This window comes from Babylonia areolata, chromosome 8 (genome assembly GCF_041734735.1).
Source record: "Babylonia areolata isolate BAREFJ2019XMU chromosome 8, ASM4173473v1, whole genome shotgun sequence".
Lineage (NCBI taxonomy): Eukaryota > Metazoa > Mollusca > Gastropoda > Neogastropoda > Buccinidae > Babylonia > Babylonia areolata.
The window spans coordinates 42,848,162-42,875,081 of NC_134883.1; the positions used below are offsets into that span (position 1 = coordinate 42,848,162).

Consider the following 26,920-nt stretch of genomic DNA (forward strand, 5'->3'; position numbering starts at 1 on the left):
ACACACACCAGTGGTGACGTCAATCGCTATAAGTTGCATAAAGTGACAGCTCTTTGAACTACAGAGATTGCTGTGCGGGCGGGCGTGTGTGCGCATGCGCGCGCGTTGAGTGTATTTGTGTGTATGCGTGTGTACATACAGTGCGTTGTGTGCTGTGCATGTGCCGCTCACAGCAATGTGTATGCACAATGTGTGTGTGTGTGTGTGTGTGTGTGTGTGTTTATGATCGGGAACAAATTTGGAGATTTTTTCATGAACGACTGGGAAGAGGGAGAAAAATAGAGGTGGTGATAGTGGTTGGACACGCACTTACACAAGTTTCTATATAGAACGGCGTGAATAGTGTTTGTTAGTGTGTGTGTGTGTGTGTGTGCGCGCGCGCGCGCGCTCGCAAGCCTGTATGTGTGCGCGTGTGTTTGCGAGTACGCGTGTGTGGTGGAGTGAAGGTTCCGGCGGTTGTAGGTCATTTGAAGGGCATTGGACGAAGAAAAATACGTGTTCGAACCTCTCTATCATGTAGTGTGTGTGTGTGTGTGTGTGTGTGAGCGTGCGTGCGGTTCAGGATGGGTGGTCCCCAAACCTCTGTGATGTGTCTTTGGAAGTGTCCCCCCCACTCCCCCATCAGTCAGGTACGCGCGAAATGGCGGCACCCCCATCCCTTCCTGTCTGTGTGCGCAGTGCGTGTATGCGTATCTCTGTGTGTGTGTTTTTTCCAGGTTTTTAGGTAAATTTGTTGTTGTTGTCATTGTTGTGGTTGATGTTTTCAATTCAAAGCGCGCTCATTGTGATAAGAATCTATGGATTTGATCAAAATGACGTATTAAAATCTGAGATCTAAGTAACGTATAAATATTCGCAGAGGAGTTCGTTCAATCACAGATGAAAGAAAAGGTCTGTCATTATCGGAACGGATTAAGTCAAGACACTGACGCCAATTTTCTTCCGATTTTTTCACAAGAGACATCGACACGAGCGCCGCAACAGCCGTGATCTGAGACACAAGATATGGCCATAATCATTTTCGCCGATTTGATGTCGGCGTCAACTGGATGTATACTACTTGTTCTCCCAGATCTATATTCCTCGAGGTATATATTCGCCAATGTCTACATTCCCCCCCATGTCTATGTTCCCCCAGGTCTACATATCCCCAGATCTGTGTTCGCCCAGGCCGATGAACGTTTAATCATTCACAGTTTTGAGTGCTGGTCAGCTATGGTCAGTGGTGGTTAGTCAGTGGTAGTCAGGAGTCAATGATCAGCAGTGGTCAGCTGTGTTTAGTGGCCATATTGTTCAGCGGTGACCAGTAGTCAATAGTGGTTTGTGTTCGTTGGTGGACAGCACTGGTCAGTGGTGTTCAGCAGTGGTCAATGATCAGCAGCAGTCAGCGATCAGTGGTGGTTAGTGATCAGCAATGGTCAGTGACCATAATGTTCAGCTGTGACCAGTGGTCAGTGGTGGTCAGCAGTCAGTGGTTGTTATGTGTATATACATACATACACATATGTCTGTGTGTGTGTGTGTGTGTGTGTGTGTGTGTGTGTGGTATAAATAGATCGATTGTGAGTGCGAACGCACACATACACGCACGCACGAACGCACACCTGCACGCACGCGCGGTGATTCGGATTATCATATTGTTTCTTTTTTAAACATTAATCTATACACTAAGAACATGCTCTTGAACAACAACAACATAACTTCATCACATCTTAGAATCGCGAGTGTATTGTGAATACAAACGTGCTTGTGTGTGTGTGAGAGAGAGAGAAGGGGGTGGTGTGGGGGGGGGGGGAGCAGGATGGAAGGGGTATGGGCAGGGAATGTGGAAATGTTGGTTGAAAAGTTCATATAGTTAATAGACATTGAGATTCTGTGGAGCATGTGACTACTTCCTGAAAAGTGGTGATGGAGCTTTTATGAAGATTAATGTCACAAATCCTCTTTCTTTTATCATTCAGTATGACAGTCAATTCGAACAGTTATAAAAGTCATGATATACCTGTTGTGAAGAATATTGGTGCCAAGGGCACCAAAATTAAGTGGACCAGGTAGGCCATCTGTAAACAGAAAAGAAAGGCTTAAACCCCTAATCATATTTTAGATGGAGAGAGCGTACGATCCCGATTATTCAAACTTCAGAGAAATACCTGTGGGAGCGTTTTCTACTGACCAGATGCGCTAGGAACCAGTAGCGCTACTGTCTGTTGGATCTATGGGAAAATGCAGCTTTATAAAACTGAAAATAGAAGAAGAAAAAAATCAAAATGATAGTGTAGTACTTTTATGGCGTAAGCTCAAAGCGCCTCACATGAAATAATAATAATGATATTAATAATATAATGATAATAATAATAGTAATAACAATGATCAGAATAACATAGTGCATTATGGTGAAATGCCATATCCTAAGCTCTATGCGCCTCACAAGCTCACAAGCTCTAAAGGCCTTTGTTTATCCAATGTTTATACTTTATCGTACTGTTTCCAATCTTGAATTTATCATAATGGAAAACTTGTTCTAATTGAAGATCAGTATCTGATTTGGTTTCGATTGACAACGATTTCCATATATATGTCATTAAGCCATGTTTCCAAAACAAGTTATTGTTACTTTTGCTCAATGCATACATAAGTCCACGTTTTTCAATTTCATTGAAAAATGGAAACATTTCAGTTGCGATATTTTTCCATTTGTGTTTTGTAGTTTTGAACTTTCTTAACCAAGTTAGTAATAGTCCTTCAATGTATTTTCTGATAGGTAGTATGTTTAAACCTCCTCCTTTAATGCTTTAGTCTCTGCCTTTCTACTTATCTTGTCTCTTTTGCCATTCCATACGAAAAAAATAACACATTTTCTGATAACTGTTTAAAAAATCTTCAGGGGTAATTGGAAGCAAAATCTATAGGTGAAATAATTTGGACAGAATCAGAGGTTTTAATTGAGCGACACTGCGCGCTAAAGGTGAAATATTTCTTTTCGTCCAAATTTTAGATAAAGCCTTCAATTCGGATAACTTTCCTGCACGATTGATCTTTTCACAAAATTTAACACCATTCGTACACCATATCTTAAATCTCTCTGGATTCCACTTGATATTTAAGTGTGTATCACTGTATATCTGGTTTTGGAACCTTTTTGGATTCCCCGCCACACCGCTTGTGTCTTTTGTGTATTCATTCTAATATTTATCAACTGTGCATAATCAGCAAATTGTGATGTTTTATATTCATTATTAGTAATCTTTATACCTCTTATGACATTGTCTTCTGTAATCTGAGACCGAAAGATGTCTGGATCAAAACGTGCTAACAGGGGCAAGAATATGTTTCGATTTTTTTAAACGACATATTTTGCTCCAAAATCTAGATAATTTAATCTAAGATCTAATGTTTCGACCTAAAATTAGAACACAGTTAGTGGCATTAGTCGAAGAAAAGAATATCAATAACAAACATTATGATTATCGAGGTGTTGATAACAAAACAAAAATGAAAAGAAAAAAAGAGCATGAGAAATCAAATCACATTTTGTTGAGTTTCAGATGCCGTACTTGGTTGGTAGCTGTTGGAAGGTTTTGCTCGTCGATCTCAATACTTAAAAGCATTACACAATTATTGACTTCTGAATGATTATCATCAAAGTTGATAGAAAACTAGAGCTAATATTAATGATGATATGTTTTGTTCTTAACAAGTATTTAAAGAAAAATGCTCCAAATTAAGAAAGCGCGACCAATTCAAAGCAGACGACGCAGATCCGCTACGGAAATCGCACCTCGTCAGGCCTGCAAACCCATGGAAACGCCACATTTTTTAAACCATAAATTACCGTACTTTTGTAAACGTATTTACCACATTTATTCTATCATATCCGTGTCATTTTGTTGTGTACCTTTTAGTTTTACCCCATTCTTTCTACTGTGTGGACTATCCTCGTTTGCATCAGTTTGACATGGTACAGTACAGACACCAAATGGAAATGTCTGTGAAATAGATCTGGGCCAATTCCTATGTGTCTGTATCCATTTTAGTGTTTTCATAGTATCATATCATATCGATTTCACGGCTTTTAGGCTAATGCAGACCGATAGGCCTGGTTTGCATCAGTTTGACATGGTACGGTAAGCTTATGTGACACCAAACGGAAATGTGTGTCGAATTATGGGGTCGGAAACTAAAAGAAAATGACGGTCTTCTATCTCGTTATATTCTACAACGTGTTCGAGTTCGATGTGGTCAGCACTTACCTCAAACAATTACTTTAAAGAGAAGATGCATCTTCTTGGATTCGACTTTACGTCGTGTAAAACTTTTGATTGTTTATACTGAGACAGATTTACGTGCCGACCTACTATCCGTTGTAGCATATGCTTTGTAACTTGATTGGTTGAATCTTTTGACCAATAGGCATAAGCTTTGGTCAAGCTGTCGCACTGTTCTGCGTCATTTCTGACATGTTCTGCGTGATCATTGGTACATTAGCGTATCGTAATGGCAGTTTAATTTTAGTAAAGCGAAGTGAAAGAATAATGAGTGAAGCAATCGGGTTACTAAAGGAGACGTCACTGCATTCAAACAAATCCAGATACGCTACACCATCTCTGCAACGTGCAAAAAGATCAAAGCCGACTGCTTTTTTTTTCATATGAAATGAAAGATATGACGCAAAATGTTTTGGAATAACGCCACACCAAAGATGTAAAATCAAACAAATCGACACATTTGTTTTCTTTTTGTCATTGATCTCACACACACACACACACAGTGAAAAGACGTTAAACTAAAGAACGAACGAAAGAGAGAGAGAGAGATGTATGTATATATATCATATTGCATTATCTATTCACTTCAAGATGGTTTTGACACACTTTAATTCATGCGACACAGCTGCTACACTATGGCAAAATAGACTTTAAGAAAATAGAAATATCAGAGTCAATACAATTAGACTGGAAGTGCTCAGAACACTTTTTGATGGAGGGACAGACAGGTAAAGAGATGAGGGACACACGACAGCTGTCTACCCTATTTCTGGCTGATAGGTGAAGGCCATGCAAGCGGATGATGGTCCAAAGAGAGATGGACTTCCTGTGCTTCCACCAGGCCTTGAGTGGTAGAGCGGATGCGCCAAACGGCGATTTTTGACTCACTTGGCGCATAAGAAAATGAATGATGGGGTCCATCGAAGCGCTGGCCGCAATGGGATTACAATAGTTTACCCTTGTTTAACTTTATTTTCCTTGGCTTCAGTCATAGTACGCTGAAGACTTTAGTTTCTCTTGTTGTTGTTGTTTGTTTGCTTTCATGCGTAACTGAAGTGAGTCTGTACAACCCTGATTCAGTTTTCCTTTGTGTACGTGTGTATGTATAAGTGTTTGTGTGTGAATGTATGTGTGTGTTTGTGTATGTCCATGGTAAACTTTAACAAACATTTTCTCCAGATACATTTCTCTGTCAACAGCGAATTTAAATTACAGCAAAGAAATTTTTTCCGCTCACCAGTTATAGGATAGAGTCTTCCGGACTGTTTTTCCAGATGGTATTTCTGAGCAATCTGTAGCAGGCGATCCATGAACATACTTCCTCAAAAGATAGGATATATAGACTCTCAAATACGTTCCTTTACATGTGTTATTGTCTGAGTGATTGTTGCATGTGTGGTGAGTTTGCATTTCCGCGCTTATGTGTACGTATTTGCGTGCGTGCTTGCATGCGTACTTGCGCTCGTACTAGTATGTAACAGTTGAGTAATTTTCTTTGCTGATTAATTAGCAATGGGTAGGTTGGATGTATGTGTGTGTGTGCGTGTGTGGAGGGGGGATGCGCACGTGTGTGTGTGTGTGTGTGTGTGTGTGCGTGTGTGTGTGTGTGTGTGTGTGTGTGTGCGTGTGTGTGTGTGCGTATGTGTTTCTATGTGTATGTTTCTGCATGTGTCTCTGTATGTGTGTTTCTATAGATTCATCATTAATTGTATTTTTTCTAGTTTTTTCCAATGTTTATTTTATGTTATGTATATGTATTTTCCCTCAGATTGAAAACATCCTCACATCGGCCTAATCCAAGTGCATCACACCCTGTCTTCAGGGCTAACTTCTCACACTTTTGACCAACGTTTGACGCGATCCAGAGTAATCAATTTGTCAATCAGAAAGCCGCTCTTTCAGCTTCCCCCCCCCTCCCTCCCGCTCCACCCCCCCACCCCACCCCCACCCCCCTGCAAAGATAACCAAAAAAACATATCGTTGGTTCATGTTCATTATACGGGTCATTTCGATTTTTTCCCCTTCCTCTTCTTTGCTTAAAACTTGACTAGACGGGTGGATTACACGTTACAAGTCATTTTTTTCCACATGCCTGCGTCGCAGAACGCTGGAACTGTCTCGTTTAATGAAATAGGTCCCAGAATTCAGGACGCTGATATAGGAAATGAACCACCTTTTACGACTACCTTGTACAGACAGAAAGAGAGGGTAGTTTTGGCATGCATGCCGTGTATCATTATCAAGTATACTGTAGCTTGCACTGTTCGATCATATAATTGTAGCTGCACATTGCTACTGCGTCTTTACCTGCATACGTCTCCGTGCACAAGTACAACTCCTTTTCCTTTTTTTTTTTTTTTAACACGTATTTTGTAACGCATGCAATCTTTAAAAAAAATTAAGAAAGAAACAAAGGTAAGGTAGTCGTACATAAAATATTTGTATGTGAACATAGAAACAAAGAATAAAAACTGGAAGAAGACGAAGTGGGAAAAGACTGAAGACCAACCACCCCAACAGAAAGAAAAGAAAAGGAAAGTGAGAAAAAGGTGAGGGGAGGCCCCACAGGGCCCCAAGGTATGAAATCACAGTTTAGTTACGTGTGTATGCGCGCGGAACCTTGGAAAGATTGGTCATGAATGTTTTATGTAACTTGTAATATTTTTCTTTCATGTAAAGCGCCCTGAGCTCTTAGAGAGAATGGGCGCTATATAAATGTACATTAGTATTATTATTAAGAGAACAGGAACATGCCAAAACACGATGGCACTGACAAACTAATGCCAAAACACGATGGCACTGACAAACTGAGATGAAGACACGAAGTGAACATGAAGAAGGCAAGCTATAGAAGGAAGGAAGAAAAAAGAAAGAAAACCTATACAGGAGCGCTTGCATAACATCTCCAAACACACAACAGCCGCAGCAGACAACTTAATTTCACTGTTGAAAAAAAAAAGACCCGTTCACAAAAAACATTAAAAAAAAAATTTTAAAAAAAAAGACGACAAACTCTAAATAAGATTATAAAAAAAAATTATTAAAACACACACACACACACACAAACAGGCCTACCTTTCCACGGTATTCTCCAATGCATCCATGAACTGCGTGCATGGAAACTCCGGGAATAACTGACGGGTGCAAACCTGGTATCCATAGAACAAGCACTGAAGACCGACATGACATGTCATCCTTCGCTTCTTCCACAAAAACTGCCCAGTCGTTAGAGATACTGGGTAACTGTCAAAAGTTCAAAGAAACGTTTTCTGATGTCTTGCGTAAAACAACGGGCTCAACTTTCCTTCCCAAACCTGAAAGCAACATATATCCCTCGAAACTTTCGTGCATTTTCTACTCACTGCACTCTGTTGTTGGTTATTTGAGGCGTTGTCAAACGCGTGTGCGCTGGGATTTTTTTTTCCGTCCAAGCCTCGTGTCAAGTCAGTGCAATGGAGGAGGAAAATACCCCATGAAATTTGATCACTGAAAATTGTAACACGGAGGATAGCGGCGGCAGCGGACACATTGACGAACCAGACTGGGTTCATTTCGCATCGAAGCGTGTTGTCGTCTGCTCCATCACTTTCGAGGCTGAGAAACTTTTTTTTTTTTTTTTTTTTTTTTTTTTAACTGTTGACGGTGCAGTTCAGCACACATGCAGTTTGATTGGTCCTTATTATTGTCGTTGGTCACAACCATAGCCAATGAAATTCAGCGAGGTGTGTGTGGTTGGGGGGGGGGGGGGGGGGGAGTTGTGTCGGGGTGTGTATGTGTGTGTGTGAATTCCGCAATGCGCCAGTGCACCAAGAGGGAGGGGAGGGGTGTGTGTGGGGGGGTGGGGTGGGGGGCCGGGGGGGGGGGGGGGTCTCGCTCATGGAAAATGCGATATTTGCGGCCCAACCATCGTTAAAATGTCCACTGACAGTTTCAGTTTCAGTAGCTCAAGGAGGCGTCACTGCGTTCGGACAAATCCATATACGCTACACCACATCTGCCAAGCAGATGCCTGACCAGCGGCGCAGCCCATCGCGCTTAGTCAGGCCTTGACTGACAATGTTCGAGTTGAAGAAGAAGTTATTGAGATGGCTGAGTGTGTGTGCGTGTGATTCCAGCCCTTGTCCTTCCTCACATTTCAGCCCTACAGTTTATCTGCCCCTGTCTGACTGCCTCAACCCACCAGGTCATAATTTACTGGATCAAAATTCGTTTGTTTACATACATGTATACAAAGTTATAGCAATGATAAATCAATGTGTGAACTCAAACTAAAGGGGGTATACTCTGTCGAATAGCAAACCATGTGGGATTAGTTCCCTTTAGTTGTTTCTCGACCAATCGTCTTCAGGGATTTCCAGTGGCATACTTTATGCTGCGAGCATACGCCGTGTGTGATTCCACAAAAATCGATGATGGATTCAGAACATCGACAGGATATCCGTCGAAGAAACGTTGTAATCTGGAAAGTTACCAAAGATTACCAGCGCGACTCCGTGGCGCAACGGTAGCGCGTCTGACTCCAGATCAGAAGGTTGCGTGTTCGAATCACGTCGGGGTCACGATTTTTTTTTCCCCCCTTGGGACTCTCACCAAGAATAAATATTGGCTTACATTCTGTGGAAAATGTCAATGATGTGCGTAAAAATGGAGGGAAATGGGAAGAGATGCTGCGTTGATTTGGACAGTCTGAAAACAATCAAAATGGTATACACCTCCCAGTGTATAAGGGTATAATTAGAGACATTGCTCCATTGATTTTTGTCGGTCTTTTTCGGGGGACGTGGGAGGGGGGGCTGAGGGGGGGGGGGGGGGGGGGGGGCGGCAGTTAAATATATCGCAGAAACATTTATCATGCAGCTTCCTATTTCCACAGTCCACATCACCGCACCTTCGTCCCACCACACCCTTACTCCCCATGTTGCAACTTGACTCAGTAAAAGGACATTCGCCAAGAAATAATTTTGCAGTATCTTTGAAAAAAGAAAATTCCCTTCGATAAAGCAACATCTCATCCACTTCCTCCTCCACATAAATACCCTAACCCCGACCCACACAGAAAAGAAAAGAAAAAAAATAAGAAAAAAAATTTCGTGACCCCGACGTGATTCGAACACGCAACCTTCTGATCTGGAGTCAGACGCGCTACCGTTGCGCCACGAAGTCCCGTTACAAAACGTTATAATAATAACGTAATGGAGCTTTTCCAGGTCATATGCAAATAGGGGTCACAACTGTTTCGAGAGTTCGAAACCATATTAAACCTTATTTGTTCCCCATGATTGTGACCTTCTTTCACAAAAAACAAACAAACAAAGCCCTACAAGTAAATTCATGAGGCACACTCCACTTGATGATTATGGCCTGTTGGATATACTTCTTTGGAAAAGACCAAGGAGTCACTTTTGATCTTTCATTTGACCTACATATTCATAACTGCATAAATAAAGCAAATCAAGTGATTGGAATAATCAAAAGAATTTTTAATTATCTTGTAAAACTATATAAAGCTCTGGTGCGACCTCACTTGGAGTATGATGTGGTATCCTTATCTGAAGAGACAATCGATTGCTATCGAGAGGGTACAGAGAAGAGCCACAAAGCTGGTACATGAATGTTGGCTCATGTCTTATTATGATCGATTAACTTATTTAAGATTATTTTCCCTTAAGAGTAGAAGGATACATGATGATCTCATTGAGTCATATAAACTTTTCAATGGTCATGTTGATGTATCTTGGGGTCAGTTCTTCTCTGCATCTGAGTACAGTTCCACAAGAAATACTGATGGAAAAAATTTTGTACAACGTTCAAATACTGACACAAGAAAGTTTTGCTTCAGTAACCGAGTTATGAATGTATGGAATCAACTGCCTCTGCATTTAAAACATGCACCATCAACTAACTCATTCAAGAATCAACTGGACAATTCTACACAATTCCTATTTTTCGAGAGTTTGATGAATAAATAAAAATGATGTAAATGAAGCGTCGAACCTTGACCAAAGTCTGTAACAGAATGTGTCATAAGATCAAAGAGAAGGGACTGTTTATAAGCTTCAAAGCTTGCTTTTCTCTCTAACCTACTACTACTACTACTTGAATCTTGACTCCTGCACTGGCGATTTCCTTAATTAAGTCAGCTGATTTTCATGTTTGTTGGCCACATGTGCTTTATTCGTTTATATCCCCACCACTTTCTGCCTGATTATAGCGATGGAAAATATCATAAAATGATAAATACCTAAACAATCAATATTTGAGTTGATAGGGTTTCTCAGTAAATGGAATATGATTATGTACACGGACTTTTTTTTCGGTAATTATTACTATTTTCAACGAAACTGAACAGAACTGTGCCCCCTTTTTTTTCCCCAATGAGCAGTATGTTCTGTGTGTGTGTGTGTGTGTGTGTGTGGTGCACATGTGCGTGTGTGTGTGTTTGAGAGAGAGAGAGAGGGGGGGGGGGTTAACTTGCTATTAGCCTAATGTGGGCCCATTTGGCATCGCTATTAGACAAGGCAACATGCTGGGAATGTTTCCTGCATAGCTGGACGAGAGTCAATTAAACACACACACACGCACGCACGCGCACACACACACACGCGCGCGCGATTTTTTTTTTTTTAATAAAAAACGTCCGAGCTCCATCGTCACTTTCGCACTGGTCACGTTGTATCAAGATTTGCATATATTTTAAACAGGTATAGCCAGTGAATATAACGGAGAGCAGCTTTTTCTATAGATTATCGCTGAGATTTTTGTTGCTGCTGCTGCATGTCAGCTTCAGTTTAAATGTCGTATCATCCTTTTGTGTAAATCGGTTTCACTTCGACACCAGTCAACTGATGGGCGCAACAGCCAAGTGGTTAAATCGTTGGGCTTTGAATCCGAGGGTCCAGGTTCGATTCCACGGTGGTGGATAAAGGGTGGAGATTTTTCCAATCTCCCAGGTCAACAGATGTGCAAACCTAGCTGCTAGTGCCTGAACCCTCTTCATGTGTTTAACACATGCAGAAGATGAAATATGCACGTTAAAGACCCCGTAATCCATGTCAGCGTTCAGTGGGTTATGGAAACAAGAACATACCCGCCATGAACCCACCCCCGAAAACAGAGTATGGCAACCAACATGGCAGGGGTAAAACTGAACTTCTCAAACATGTAAAAACCCACTTGTGTATATAAGTAAACATGGGAGTCGCAGGCCACAAAGAAAGAAGACATTGACAGCCAGTCTTCTTCGGTCCTAACAAGGCTTCGAGATCGCTTGTTTAAACTAAGTTGAACCCTTCCCCCCCCCCCTTTTTTTTTTTTTTATTATTAATTTTTTAGTTTAGGGTAGCAGTGTAAAAATTACTGGCAGAGGTAGAGGCAGTGTCATGACAGGCTGGATGGGATCAGCTCATGTTTAATGTATTCTGGAGGAAAAAGACTATTTTCATGAACGCAATGTGCCACAGAAAAGGTCAGTCAGTACCAAAGATTCACACTCTTGGAATGACAGGCTGTGTCAAGGTTTTGATAGCCAATTGCTGATGGTTATGTTGATGAGAAATGAAGCCAACCAATAGCAGCAATAGCCGTATGGCTGAAGTGTTAGACTTTCAATCCGAGGGTCCCAGGTTCAAATCACGGTGATGGCACCTGGTGGGTAAAGGGTGGAGATAATATTATTATCTCCCAGGTCAACATATGTGCAGGCCTGCCAGCGCCTGAACCCCCTTCGTGTGTATATACAAGCAGATCAAATACGCACGTTAAAGATCCTGTAATCCATGTCGGCGTTCAGTGAGTTATGGAAACAAGAACATACCCAGCATGCACACCCCTGAAATGTTGGTAATGGTCAAAGTTATGACCGGTGAACATTAATGGAAGATGAAGAATGGATGCCAGTCGCCACAGTAATGGGCAGGGCGATGTGTTCTGGCTGTTTTTATTGGCAACTTGCTCAGGTCATTGATGTTGCACTCTTTCCACCAAGTTCACAACTGTCTGTTGCATCAGTATGGAAAGTCAACTCCATTCCTAAATCCATTAAGCTTCTGAGCAATCAATATTTAGACTGACTATATGTTTTTCTGACTAACTCAATGATCGTATGACAGTCAGTCATGTTCGACTATGACCAGAACAGCAGAGGAGGTAAATGCTGTCCTGACTATCTGGGATACACCTTCGACTATAGTGGATAGTCTTGCAATATTTACATCCCCACTCTCTCAGCCAAGAGGGTTTTAAGGACAGTCGGCATTGGGGGTAGTTCCCAAATGCAAACTAGCCCCCAAGGCTGCAGCATGAAGAGCCAGTTCAATTCGGCCTCCCAGTTCGAGTCGGTCTTTCACAAGACTAAGCTGTAAATTGCCCATTGCAATAGAGAAACCATTGACAATACAGCTCTCACTTTGCTGATGGCCCAACTGTAAATTTGTGTCAATCTGTGATGTAAGCCAAGTGATGGAGTGGAGAGGAATGTGGCAGAGGAATTTAGCTATGTTGGCATGTGGACTAAGTTATGCCATCATACATGTTGTCATGCAGTTATTGTTGGGAGCTTCAACAAAAAAAAGTTCGCTTTTTTTCTCAAGGAATGCTTGCTTATCTTAGAACTTCAAAAGTTTAAGTATTTTCTGCAACTAATGCAATATTCAAGTATCCATTTTGTGCCGACTCATGAATTTCTCTCAGAGAGGTCATCTGGTCTGGCATCATCTCGTGCTCAAGGTCTATCCCCTTGTCTTCTCAGCGCTTGACATGCGCATCACATTGGGGCATTATTCCCTAGGTTATGAATTGTATTAATTATGGAAAAAGAATTTTCCCTGCGATTTTTCATGTTTGTGGTTCAGAGTGTGCTCCAGGCAGTTTGTTCCATAACACATTCTTTCATACAGAATGTCAAGAGCAAGAGTGGCTTCAGATTATATGCTAAATGAAACAACTATGAATTATTCATCCTGATAGTTGCAAAGTACTACTGAACAGATTACAGATCAGCTGCAGATTTGAAGAGATGAAACACAATTTCTGCCTGTTAGAAGAGAGAAAAAAAAAAGCATTACTTTTTTCAACTTGAAGCCTGTAATTTGTCTATCTCATTCTGATATTATTTTTGGCTTTTATTCCACCTTCACCACTCTGCATGTTTCACAACTCAAAGGAGATTCATTTTACAGTAGTAATAAAACCAACATTTATTAAAACATTAAGGTTAAAGGTCCCATTGCTTTCACAATCACAGCAGCAGTTAATATATATTCAGTCTTGAGCTTGGTGTATAAAGGTGCCCAATCCTCTCCTACTGCTGCTTTTTAACCTTGCCCGACCAGTCAGGTACACATTCACACCTGGGTGAAGCAAGGAAAACTACAGCAATGTCGCCTTTCCTAAGGATACACCATGTTGTGAACAGGGTGGGGGTTGACCATGCTTAAAACACAAAGAAATTCTTTACTGGCCCTTCCTTTCTGCTGCCAGGGTCATGTGATTCTTGCTTCTTTCCATGCAATTCGAGTCCAACGTCATGCGTCAGTGTGCATTACTGACATGAGATCAATGGGACTTATCAACTGTGGAAGGCTATGAAGACTGGACCTGGGCCAATGGGTAGCAAGTAATGTGCCTCACAGACCTAGAGCAATGGCCACGAGACTAATGTGCCCAACTAGGAACCAAGCATCCATGGGTTCAATTCCCACATGAATCAGGATTTTTACTTCATCCTTTGCTAGAACCTGATTGATGGTCTGGGTGCTAGTCTTTTAGATAAGAGGATCAACTGAGGTCCAGTGTGCAGCAAGCACTTAACACATGTAAAAGAACCTTCAGCAACAAAGCGGTTACCCTGACAAATTCTGCAGAAAATTCCATTTTGAAAGTTAAAAAAAAACAAAGAAAAAACAAAAACAAAAAAACCACCCACACACTTGCAGACAGAAAAAAAAAGAAAAGAAAAACAGGGTGGCCATGTACGGTGTCAACGCGCTCTCACTGGGGAGAGCAGCCTGCATTTCACACAGGGAAATCTGTTGTGACCAAAAAAAATAGATATATACATATATAACCACACTTTCAAACGCCAAGCAAACACCAGATGGCTCCAATAACGAAAATGGATTTATTCAACACACTGATACAATGACACACACTTGAACACACAATGTTTTTTTTCCACATTCTAACATGTTTATTTGACAAATGATGATGTACGATGAATTAAAATGAAACTATCTCTGGGATGGGGGAAGGAGAAATGAAAATCAACCACAGATAAAGTTAAGTTACTACCGGGATCTCTTTCAGATTCAGTTAATTGTAATGCTTTTCTAAGAGAGCAAAGCTAATGATCAATAAAAAAAAAAATAATAAAAAAAAACCCCAAAGGGATCGTTTGTCCACCATTCATTTCAACAGAACACAGCAATGGTGGCGCCTATAGCACAGCGGACAATAAGTCGCCACTGATGAAATGTACTATCTATTGGAGCCACAGACATGTTTTCCACATAAAAACCACCAGAATCATAGGCTCATTTTCCATTAAAAAAACAACAACAACAAAAACCCAAATCTTATTTAACTACAATTGGATGCATACAAATGAATTTTGTCCCCATTTCATCATCATTCCCTAGAAAGCAACCTTCATCAATTCCTTTAAATAATACACACTTAAACAACATTTAAAAAAGCAGGCAAAAAACTCATTAAAAAAAAAAGAAAAAAAAAGGGTGGGAAAAAAAAAGAAAAAAAAAAGACATCAATGACAAAGGTAATTTCTGAAACCCTGAACAGCTACTGGTTGGCTTAAGGCAAAAACCACAGGAGTGGATAATTAAAAAAAAAATTTTAAAAAAGGGGGGGGGGGGGGGTGAACAAGACATTTAAAAATTGTTCTTAAACGACGCACAATCAATGGTATCTACAAGTGTCATATTCACCCTCCATTTAAAAACCTGTTGCACAAGTATTCAGACCACAAAGCCAAGGAGTGAACGCAGAGAAATATGACACTGAGTTTGGTGAGTGTAATGGCTGCCCTTTAAAACATGATGCGGAGACCCTGCACATCAAAGGTACATGCCCATTATCAAAAGACAAAGGCAACACGTTTGCTTCTTCTCATGGCTGCTTATCCAATCCACACTACCTTGGCTCAATTTACTCAATTTTTAACAACTGTGACCAATAAATGCATACTAAAACTCAATGTCAAAACCAGACTAACAGTACCAGCTAACACACTTTACAGCAAATCTGACAATGTCTCTAAATACAACACACAAGATTACAGGACAGGTCAATTCTGAATGATATGCCAAAATTGTCAAGATAGAATTTACGAAATGGCCAAAACTGAAACTGGGGAACACACCAAATCAGTTTGTTTTGGTAAAACATCAGCTGAGCCATATATCTCATCAACCTGAGGGAAGAGCACAGAATTTGGAATGACACAAGGTAAAGTGCTGTATCTCTCTGAGCTTTCTCAAATCTACAGGGTTCTGAAGCCAGCCACGACTGGACAAGCATGACAAAACCATCTTTGCTACCATCAATATAGATCATCAACAACATTCTAACATCCATCCTGTACCTCTCAATTAAAAAAAAAAAAGAAGATCAAACACTCAACTGCTCTTCCCATTTTCAGATCAAAATTTCACTGATCCTCTGTGCACTGTTGGTGACATCTTTGAAGTGAGTGGACCACAGATGACCATAAAAACAAGAGGAAAGGCCTTCAAAACTTGCATGTGAAACACAAACTTTACTCCTACAATCTCAAACTAGGAGGCAAGACTGCACTCGTTCATAAAGGAGACACCAGAAAAAGTCAAATGCATACCCACAGCCAACCTACTTTGATTCCTGTACTGCTTGCAGTTGCTAAGGCAAGGAAATGCCAATGCTTAAGTCTACCCAGGACACACACACACACACAACTGAAACAGTGATTACACTCATGTCCAAACAATTTTATTAGCAGCAGAGTAAGTGTGGTTGTTAACGCAGTGACTGTAAGGTCATGTTGTAGTTTATTATTTTGATCTAACAAACAAAGATGGCAATGAGTTATCAAAATCTTTCAAACTACATGCAGAAAGGAACATGTTAAGATTTACAACTGGTCAAAAAGCAACAGCTGATCATAAGCATGAACGGCTCATTTGAGAAACTTGAACTCCGGTAAACATGTCTTTGGTTGTGCATTGGCAAAAATACTGAGAATGCTTCTCAACCCCTCCACCCCACCCCCACTACAATGCTCAAACCTGTGGATACACTCTGACAGGAAGGGTGAGTGGGGTAGTTATAACAAGGGTATTACCACCTACCTTCCACCCCGAGGTCTGCTGTGTTGCATCACTGCCTGCCTCACTTCTTGGACTGCACACCCAACAACAACAACACTGACAGACACTCTTTGTGAAGCCCCATCCTCCCAAACCTCACACACACACGCAGCCACACAATGCGGCAACTTTTCTGCTCTGCACTGACTGAAGGGATGATGATGATGATGATGTAAATTAAACTGCAAGCTTTTTAGGGGCAAAAATGAAATGCCCTGTTTCAGTGCTGCTGACCTGGGAGTACACAGAGAGGTACTGTCCCATGTAAATGCACATCAGCCTTCAGTGAAGCCCACATTCAGCATCAAAGTACAGGAGTCCTGCAGTCCTGTTCTTTACCACAAAGCTGAGACTTGATGTGAAAGACCAGAGGTGAATACATTCATATCTTTCTTTAAGTGTGTATGTGTGTGCATACATGTGATGACACTGTGTTCCAATCCTCGTTTTGCTGAATGTATGAACTGACTAAAACCAGTTCTCTACATCATTTTCAATGCATTAACATCAGTCCTTTCAATTCATGATGGAACAGATCTGACTTTCACTTGATTACAAATGATAAACTCCATAATGAATCAACACTACAGATCTCTTCACTTGATTTACAAATCATCAACTCCACAATGAATCTGTGCAGCCGAAAGGAAATTTTCTGTTTTGGTTGAAACAAAGTATTTTGAATCTGAATCAATGCCACAGATCTTTTATGCCTAACTTTTCACATCAGTGTCAACGGCCAATGTGAAGTGATCACATTTTCCAAATGGTCACTTTTCTTCTGACCGTAAGTTTAAATCCAGGCAAACTGCAGTTGCGTTTTAATGTACTTCAAGGCAAGTTGGACTTTTTTTCTTTCTTGCTGTTTGTCTCTTTTGTTCAGACTGGGCGAAGGCATCTAACAGCAAAAAAAAAGTAAACATACAATTTTCTGCACATAGTTCAACATTCAACTTCAGAAACAAAAATATCCGGATGTTTTCCAAACACGTACCCCTTTCTTGGGTCTGCCCAGCTTCTTGCCAGAGGCAGACTTGGCTCCTGACTCCCGTTCCGCCTTGCGCTTTGCCTTCTCCTGCACACACACCATGATTTCAATGTACATCAGCTACTGGCACCACATACGATGTTGCAGTATAACATTAAGAGCAAAAGACTAAATGTCTTGCCATCCAGTTCAGTGCAGTGGCAGCTAAAGATAATATGCTCACCTAGAAAGCAACACCCCAGAGACAACAGTTGGAAACACAAAATGAGGATCCCTTCCCCCTACCCGAACCTTCCCAACAACTCTCTTCAGATCTACACATCTGGGTACTACTGTCTTTCCAACCACAAGTGAACTTTGGTCCAGTATACAGTACACAATCAGCAGACAAAATATGCCCCAGGAGGAATGCAGATGTCAGTTTTATTCCTGCGATGAAGTATAAACAGCAGAGCAACAAAAGTGAAACAGTATGCTCAAGGTTCCAACTAGTTCCATGTCCAAACACTTTTTGACCCTTTAGACTAAATCTGAATAATGAACTAGAAACCTATGTCAAAATGGATAGACTGTAAACAAAACCAGCAGAGGCGGGTGTTGTCTGAACAAACTAGACAGAAAAACTGACAACTTAGATCAGTTTTTCTTTTTAATCCAACAGTCAAGCTTCATACAAAGCACTGTCTCACCCTAACTTTGTCCTTTTGTGTACAAGATACACCAGTAATGGAAATGAACGTAAAAGCCAACCAGATGCTTCAACTCAAACTCCAAAGCATACAAAATTACAATCTTTTTAAAGTACTTCCTTTCCCTCCCCATACCAACCTCGGCGCTAAGCGGGGGACGGCCTCTCCCTCTGCCTGAAGGAATCTGAAAACATATAATACAATAATGGTCATTATAAAAAGTCTTGGCACAACACTCAGACTAAAGTGGGTCACGGTTAAGTATGTGTAATTAAACATAAGCTTACAGCTTGCTAACAGCAAAGAGCTATATGGTTTCTCAATTACTTAGCTTATTTTTTTGCGAAGGACTGGAACTCTTAAACTAGAGAGGCAAGACTGCACTGGTTCTAAATGCTAGGGGGCTAGTTGACCTTAGGTGACCATCCCAACGCCGAAATGTCCTTTAAGCCCTCTTGACTAAGAGAGTGGGCTTTTATCTTGGGCAAGACTCACAATAATAAATTCTGGCCTCTACTTCTCCAGACAGCAGTTGCCTCCTCGGCTGTTCTGCTCATTATGATGGGATACAACTATCATATATATATATATAACAAGTCTGGCACTGGACAAATCATACCATACATGTTACACATCTGGTGCCACTAAAGCACAACCTAACTCAGAAATGCTCCAACTTTCCATTTCTTGTCAATCACCATTGCTGACATTTTTACATTTAATACAGAAAGCATAGAAAAGGATAACTTCTTTGTCTCTATCTCGGTTTGAGGCAGTAAATGGACTTAATTTTCATAAACATCAAAACTTCAAATTCTAAAACATTTTATAAAAAAAAAACAAAAAAACTCCGCAACTTGTCTGCATAATCAGTTGGCACCAGTCTAATAATAAAATCACAAGGAGTTTGCAATCTTGGCCCCCCCCCCCCCTCCCCAAGCTTTATATCTTTTTTCTTTTTCAGATACAGTTCAATCCCCGTCTTGGATATAATCCACCAGGTATCAGTGAAATCCTGAAAAAAAAAAAAGAAAAGAAAAAAAAAAGTGTCCTCGTACCCTGGGAGTTTTGGTACCAGAGCCCTTGGGTCGGCCTCGGCCCTTCTTGGCAGGAGACGGAGAAGCAGTGTCGCCACCGGCACCAGAGTCCTGCACACATCCATTGTACCATCACTACAGACATGTTTGTGCTGTGGGTCCATGCACACGTCATTGTACCATCACTACTGACATGTTCATGCTATGGGTCAATCACTTGATACCACAACACTAAAACTTACTCCAACTTCTTATTGCTTTATTGCCTATTCACTTCAAGGTGATTTGGACACATACAAATTGGTCTATTCACTACATGTACATGGTGATTTATAGACACATACACATTCATTGTTTTCAGCATGCACATGTGCATTCAAAATGCAATGCGAGTGGGGAACGAGAGAGGGAATGGACATGAGGGGATGAGGGGGGTGAGGGGAGGAGAACTTAAACTGACGCACTTATGTCCAGTTGAACTGGACACACCACCGATACAATTTTCAAATGCTCTAGATTATTTGAAAAATGATTGCTTTGATAATTCATTACTCTACTTATTCTTCGTGCTATGATCACAACATATTTGTGTCTTTGGTAAAAGCATCAGGGGTTCTGATAACAAATAATTATGCATCCCTGATGTTTTCAAATGCAGGAACTATGCACTGTATGTTGAAGCAGTACGGTACCTAAACATTTCCAGAAGAGACCCCCTACAACAATGGTAAAGATTCCCAGGGATCCACAGGATTCTGAACTTAGAAGCCAAGTGTTTGCGCATTTGTGCACAGGCACAGCTCAGCCTGAACCTGAAACTGACTTTGGCCATCCAGGCATTTCTAACGCTCACTAAATGACCAAACGCAGTTAACAGAAAGATGCCATCGCAAAATGAAGAATCCGGTCTTCACTAGACACACTTAAATATCAATACATTATGACCTCAGACTTTTAGGACTGTAATATGATACAGCTTTCATCTGGATCTTTGACCTCGACTTCAGGATTTACATTCTCATAATAATCACGAGACCTACATAAAGCCGATGCACTACAGTGGTTCTGAACCTTTTCAGTAATAATGAATTATGCACGACCTTGATCTCTAATTATGAATCAAGTTTAAAGATTGGAATCCAAGCTCTGTATTATAACTCCTACCTGTATTATAGAATATAGAAACCTTGACCATAAATCACAACAGGGTTCATGTTCTACCTTGGCCCACTGCTACATCACTTTGCATATTCTGAGACTGGATGCAGGCTCTATGATGATTTACAACCCCACCACATTCTGTGACCTTGAACTCTAGCAAACTACTAGCATGTAAAAGCAAGAACTGAAAAGATCTTGAAGTGTTCATTTCATGTACCAACCTTCAAACAATCAAGCACAATTCCTCTACCTCTAAAGTCTTTGGTGTAGATGAGAAAATACCAATGTTAAATTCAACAACATACACAACCGAAACATGGTGATTATACACTTGTCCATTAACACATTTTTTTTTTTGTTTGGTAGTCAGAGCTCCCTGTTAATCATTTCAGCACTTCTTGCTGTACTTTCTGCATGATTTGTGCTCTTCCTCTATGTTACGTTATATAAGCATATAATATTACTATTAATTACGTTCGGCAGTGTGTGTGTGTGTGTGGATCATACAGACCCTGCAAATGCTGATCTGAAAACATGGGCAGAGAGTTCTAATGATGTTTTTCAGCCTTTCACACTTCTGACTTGAGTAATGTAAACTTTTATACATACTTTAATCAAACATCTCTTATAACTACCAGTCTTCTGTGAGACTGCATTATTGTGACACATGCATGCTTGCATTCATACATGCTTGCAAGACAGCACACATTTACTCTAATAACATAGCTGCCAATCTTCCAGACCCAAAATCAGGAATCCTGTCGGTAGGGGAGGGGGCAAGCCCTCCTCCCGAGATAGGGTGGTCAGGGGGCCGCTGCCCACATCAGACTGACTCTCACTCCTCGATACCATGTTTGTAAAACACCACTGGTGCCTTGCATGTGCACAGTAACTTGGTTCCCAGTTGATAAACGTGGTTCGGTGTACAGACCCAGACAGCTGGGAGTGTGGGGGGTGGGGGTGTTTGTTTTTTGTTGTTGATATTTCGAGATCCAGAAAAATATGGAAAAAAACTGTAATTTCAGAATCAGGGCTAGAATTGGGAAAAATTTTGAAAACTTAGGAATGGTTGGCAGCTATGTATAAATAAGCACTACAACAGTCATGGGTGTGAGTGAGTGACTGATCACACCTCAGCAGGAACAGTTTCAGTAGCAGCAGCAGCAGGAGCAGGGCGCTTCTTTGCAGATTTGGGAGGCATCTTGTCTCTGGAACTGTTATCTATCAAGTCTGAAACAATTTTTTTATATAAAGGATTTAACTTTTTATCAAAAACACAAAAGAGCTTATCAATATCTTAATGATTACTGATAATCTTGCACTCATTTCTATCATATCTTAATGATTACTGATAATCTTGCACTCATTTCTATCAATCTGTGAAAAAAAAAGTTTACATGTTAGTTGGCATGCATAACATATTCTTTCTTGAATGCAACTTTTGTTATTTTCCTGTGAAAAAAAGTTCTGTAGTTTTTAATTCATTGACAACTTTTTAATTACTATCAAATACAAATCAAGTGGTTTTACAGCTGTTGATAAATCTTATGAGTGAGAAAGCAGTGTTTTTCCTCTATTACAGGATATCCATGAAAAAAACATTTCTATGAAACTTTCAGTTCAATTAATATTCTACATGCAATACATTTATTGATAAAAATTATCATCACAGTTCGGCTGCTAGTTTAATTTTTGTTTATAACCTTAACAAAGAAATATCTTCTTATCGGTTACACACCCAAACCATGAGAACAAGCATTCTGGATGCGACCATTTTTTTCCCTACATGCAGAGAGAATGGCAGTGCTCAAAGACACACTGAAGTACCAACAGCAAAACCCGGCAGAGGGGATCCGAAATGTCAAACGCGCAAACCTGAAATTAATTCGATTTTTTCCGATTTTATTTTATTCAAGCATTACCTTGTGCATTGCCAGCCAAAAAAATCCTAGCGTTCTTTGTGAGCAGACAAAAATTCTAGCATCAAAATAATTGCGGTAAGCGCACACAAAGAGGTGCACAAAAATTATCATTACACGGCCGCGCAGTCTGCTCGAAGCGCAGCTTCGCCATTTTATTTCTGGCATTTCCACTTTGAGATCGGTTGTAACACAAAGTAAAATACATGAAATAAGACAACAGCACGTTAAATGATTGCACAGGTAAATAGAACGAATACTATAGTCAATGCAACGGTAAATATTTCATTGCGAAAAAAATTGTTTCGGGTGGAAAAAATAAAATATTGCAGACCTGTTTGTATCAGCGTCAGCCGAGAAAATGCCGCCAACAAAGACCCACGCTAAAAGCAGCCGGCGCGCGCAGACGCGCGAAGCGGACTCATGTTTTCCGGTGATTCAATGTTTAGTTCCCTTAGAATAATGGACCGGTTATGGACACGTTTTCAAATCGCGCGCGCGCATGTTACACACTAACACACACACTGACATGAAATCAACACTGTGCCAACTGGAAAACTCAATTAAGTCAAGCATGAGAAGTGTACATTGTCAAAGGTACAGGAAAGGCTGTTGTTGTTGCTGCTGTTGCATGTTCTCTTTAGACGAAAGACATATTCACTTTCAATTTCACTGACTTTCACATCTGATTAAGAAATAAATGAATAATACATCTAAGCTGGGGTGGCGGCAGTGGGAAAGTCTTGCGGCCGGCCGGGGGTGCCCACTGCAGGGGACATCTCATGTTGAGTCTATTATATCACCTATTTAGATAACGAAAAAACACACGGTATAGTAGGCCTACACATCAGTCCATCAGTATAAAGATATTTCCAATTTGTTCATGTAAGAAAGTGTTCTGAGTTATGTCCTGTGTTATCACCCCCCATCTTTCATAAACAGTCGTTGTTGCGCTTATTTTTGTTTCCCTCCCGGCTGTGGTTCGCAGTCGGTTTATAACGATAAGTTAACTTACCGGGCTGAAGCATGGGAACTGAGACTGAATGCAGATTATGCAATATGTCATCCTATAGAGGCCGGCCGGCGGCTTTTTATTTATGTCCAAAATGTCTCAGTCAGTATTACAAACTCTTTTTCTTCAGTATTTATGCACGGCATTAATTTAATGTAATGTATTGCCGTGAATCTGCGTATTGGAAGGAAGGAATTTTTTGTTTAATGTCCCGTCACACATATCGGTGATTGAAGACATTTTGTAAAAGTATTTATGAATACATCTGTGTATTATCGGTTAGAAGGGGTGGGAGATGTGGATGAATGGAGGGTTGGGGGAAACTGGGCAAATGAGGGTAAAAATGTGGGTGAAATTATCTGCGTATTGTTTAGCCATAGGCTAACGGTTTTGTGCATCTGAGTTGTAGTACTCAGTGTGGAAAAACTTGAAGAAAAAAAAAACTGAAAAAAGAAACGAATCAGTGAATGAAAATATTCAGTTTTGGAGAAGAAAAAAAAAAAGCACTTCAATTCAGTCGAACTGAATCATATCAGAAGGGTCAGTCACTGAACATAAAACATCATGATCATCAGTACCGGGGGGGGACGGCCATGGCAACTAACTGAATGACTGACTAAACCAACACTGAATCACTACTGAAAAAACGGAACACTAGTGGCCGGCCAAACCTATCACTCTGTCGCCGAAGTGGTGCCGGGGAAGGGGCTGCAAGAGCCGGAAAATAGACACTTTTTTTTTTTTTTTTTTTTTTACTCAGGACCAGTTTTTCTTTCTTTTTTTCTTTTTCTTTTTCTTTGCTTCTCTTTTTCTCCACTGAAGTCAGAGTGTCTCTCTGTCTGTCTCTGTATCTGTCTCTCCTCTCCGCAGTCTCTCTCTCTCTCAGTCGATCTTTCTGTCTCAGTATCCGAGGTTCTCTTCCCCCCTCGCCCCATTCCGGCTCCCCACCGACCCCCCTCTCAGTCTCTCTCTCTCTGTCTCTCTCTGTGAACACCGGCTGCAGGACTGAGTTCATGGCATCGGCGTATCCATGTGACGGCAGACATGATGCCTCTGACACGTCGATCAGGACCATCAGTTCCGCCTGGTCACACCACAACCCATATCTCGATCAGGACCATTCCGTCGTCACACCACAACCCATATCTCGATCAGGACCATTCCGTCGTCACACCACAACCCATATCTCGATCAGGACCATTCTGTCGTCACACCACAACCCATATCTCGATCAGGACCATTCTGTCGTCACATCACAGCCCATATCTCGATCAGGACCATTCTGTCGTCACATCACAACCCATATCTCGATCAGGACCATTCTGTCATCTCACCACAACCCATATCTCTGTAGCCGGGTTGGCTACGATCTTCGTTGGGCCAGCTTAGCAGACGATTTTTGTGACTCGCCGAAGGTTACCAAGGAAGTTGTAAATCGGTCACAAGTTATCTCCCTTTACAGGGAACCGTATGATGATTTTCATCAATTTGTTAAATTATAAACACTTCCTTATAGATGAGATTATAGTTTTGTGTTATGGAACTTCAGAACGATGATACGTCTCAACTGTAATGATATCATTTGGCCAGAAAGCCTATAACTTTTTAAAACTAATATTTATGTGAATGAGTTGTGGCGCGATCTTCGAAATCCACTCAGTTGAAACATACAAAATACCTTCGTTTTCTATAAATCGATATAGTTGCCGTGGAATTTAGAATGTGCATTAAAATGTAAATGATTAAGCCTTCTTCTCGTGTACTGCTTTCCGTGTACACCTAAGTTATAGGTATGCGATGGTACGAAATGTCTGACGGCATTTCGGCACCACAAAACTATCTCTTCTTCAAGCCATTGGAATTCGTCAGTGCCGATTTGAGCAAAATACGTTTTTACAATACCTACACATTTTTATATCGTGTCCTGCAGATGTTTGCATTTCTGTTATCAATCTGATTAGTATCGTGCATGTATAATTGTGTTGTAGTTGGTTTAAACGAAGTATTTCATTGTCGATCACAAGTGCCAAAAGCACCGCCAAGCGGTGCCGACACGGGAGCTGTCCGCTGAGTTTTCTCTTGAATTTTTACATAAAAAATCTTTACTCTAGAAGCAGATTTTATAGATGATTTTTATATAGTTGGAAATTCAGAATGTTCAGTTACTTAATTGTTGCAATTATATTACATATCGCGACGTATTAATTGTTGTAATGTACAAAAATGATACATGAACTCGTTAAAAGCTCGTTCATTCAGTGACTCTTTTTGTTTACAGTTTTTAACTACATTAATTTTGTAGAAAATGGTTTAGCTTAAGAAAATGCTCGTCTCTTGTAGTTTTGTGTGATATATAATATGTCTATGTTAGTTCCCCGAGCCGAAAGTCAGAAGCCGCTAAAATTGGTCAAACAAACACAAGCTTGGCCCCTCAAGGCTCGCGGAGGGCCGGTTTCGTGAGTTGCTTCGCGGCGCTGGCTTTGCGGTTCGGCGGAACAGAATATAAGGAGTGAGCGAGTGCCAGACAAAGAGAGAATTCTCCTGGCCTGGAAGATTGAAAGAATAAAAGAAGAAAACCAGCGCACTGCCTTCCCGAGTCTACCTTGCCTGGCTGCAGCTCTCTTCTGCTAACACCTTCTACCTGTCTTCACCTTCTCTAACACCACCTTACCACCCCGTCACATCTCGATCAGGACCAATGATTCTGTCGTCACACCACAACCCATATCTCGATCAGGACCATTCTGTCGTCACACCACAACCCATATCTCGATCAGGACCATTCTGTCGTCACATCACAACCCGTATCTCGTTCAGGACCACTGATTCCGTCATCACATCACAGCCCATATCTCGATCAGGACCATTCTGTCATCACACCACAACCCATATCTCGATCAGGACCACTGATTCTGTGTCACATCACAACCCATATCTCGATCAGAACTATTCTGTCGTCACATCACAGCCCATATCTCGATCAGGACTATTCTGTCGTCACATCACAACCCATATCTCGATCAGGACCACTGATTTTGTCGTCACATCACAACCCATATCTCAATCAGGACTATTCTGTCATCACATCACAACCCATATCTGGATCAGGACTATTCTGTCGTCACAACCCATATCTCGATCAGAACTATTCTGTCATCACAACCCATATCTGGATCAGGACTATTCTGTGGTCACATCACAGCCCATATCTCGATCAGGACCACTGATTCTGTCGTCACATCACAGCCCATATCTCGATCAGGACCATTCTGTCGTCACATCACAACCCATATCTCGATCAGGACCACTGATTCTGTCGTCACATCACAACCCATATCTCGATCAGGACCACTGATTCTGTCGTCACATCACAGCCCATATCTCGATCAGGACCATTCTGTCGTCACATCACAACCCATATCTCGATCAGGACCACTGATTCTGTCGTCACATCACAACCCATATCTCGATCAGGACCATTCTGTCGTCACAC

At 41.0% G+C, this 26,920-nt stretch overlaps 1 long non-coding RNA gene and 2 other non-coding genes across 3 annotated transcripts; 1 reads left to right on the top strand and 2 right to left on the bottom strand.

Annotated features, from left to right (window-relative positions):
• Positions 1 to 8,752: 8,752 nt before the first annotated feature.
• On the top strand, positions 8,753 to 8,824 carry Trnaw-cca (transfer RNA tryptophan (anticodon CCA)). The gene has a single exon. It is a non-coding gene; the product is annotated as a tRNA-Trp (tRNA).
• Positions 8,825 to 9,356: 532 nt separating this feature from the next.
• Positions 9,357 to 9,428, bottom strand: Trnaw-cca (transfer RNA tryptophan (anticodon CCA)). Its single transcript has one exon. It is a non-coding gene; the product is annotated as a tRNA-Trp (tRNA).
• A 4,935-nt stretch (positions 9,429 to 14,363) lies between these two features.
• Positions 14,364 to 22,827, bottom strand: LOC143285190 (uncharacterized). Its single transcript, XR_013055671.1, has 7 exons — positions 22,750 to 22,827; positions 21,629 to 21,726; positions 19,357 to 19,446; positions 18,438 to 18,482; positions 17,616 to 17,696; positions 16,604 to 16,655; positions 14,364 to 15,327 (listed from the first exon to the last, which is right to left on the bottom strand). It is a non-coding gene; the product is annotated as an uncharacterized LOC143285190 (long non-coding RNA).
• Positions 22,828 to 26,920: the final 4,093 nt, after the last annotated feature.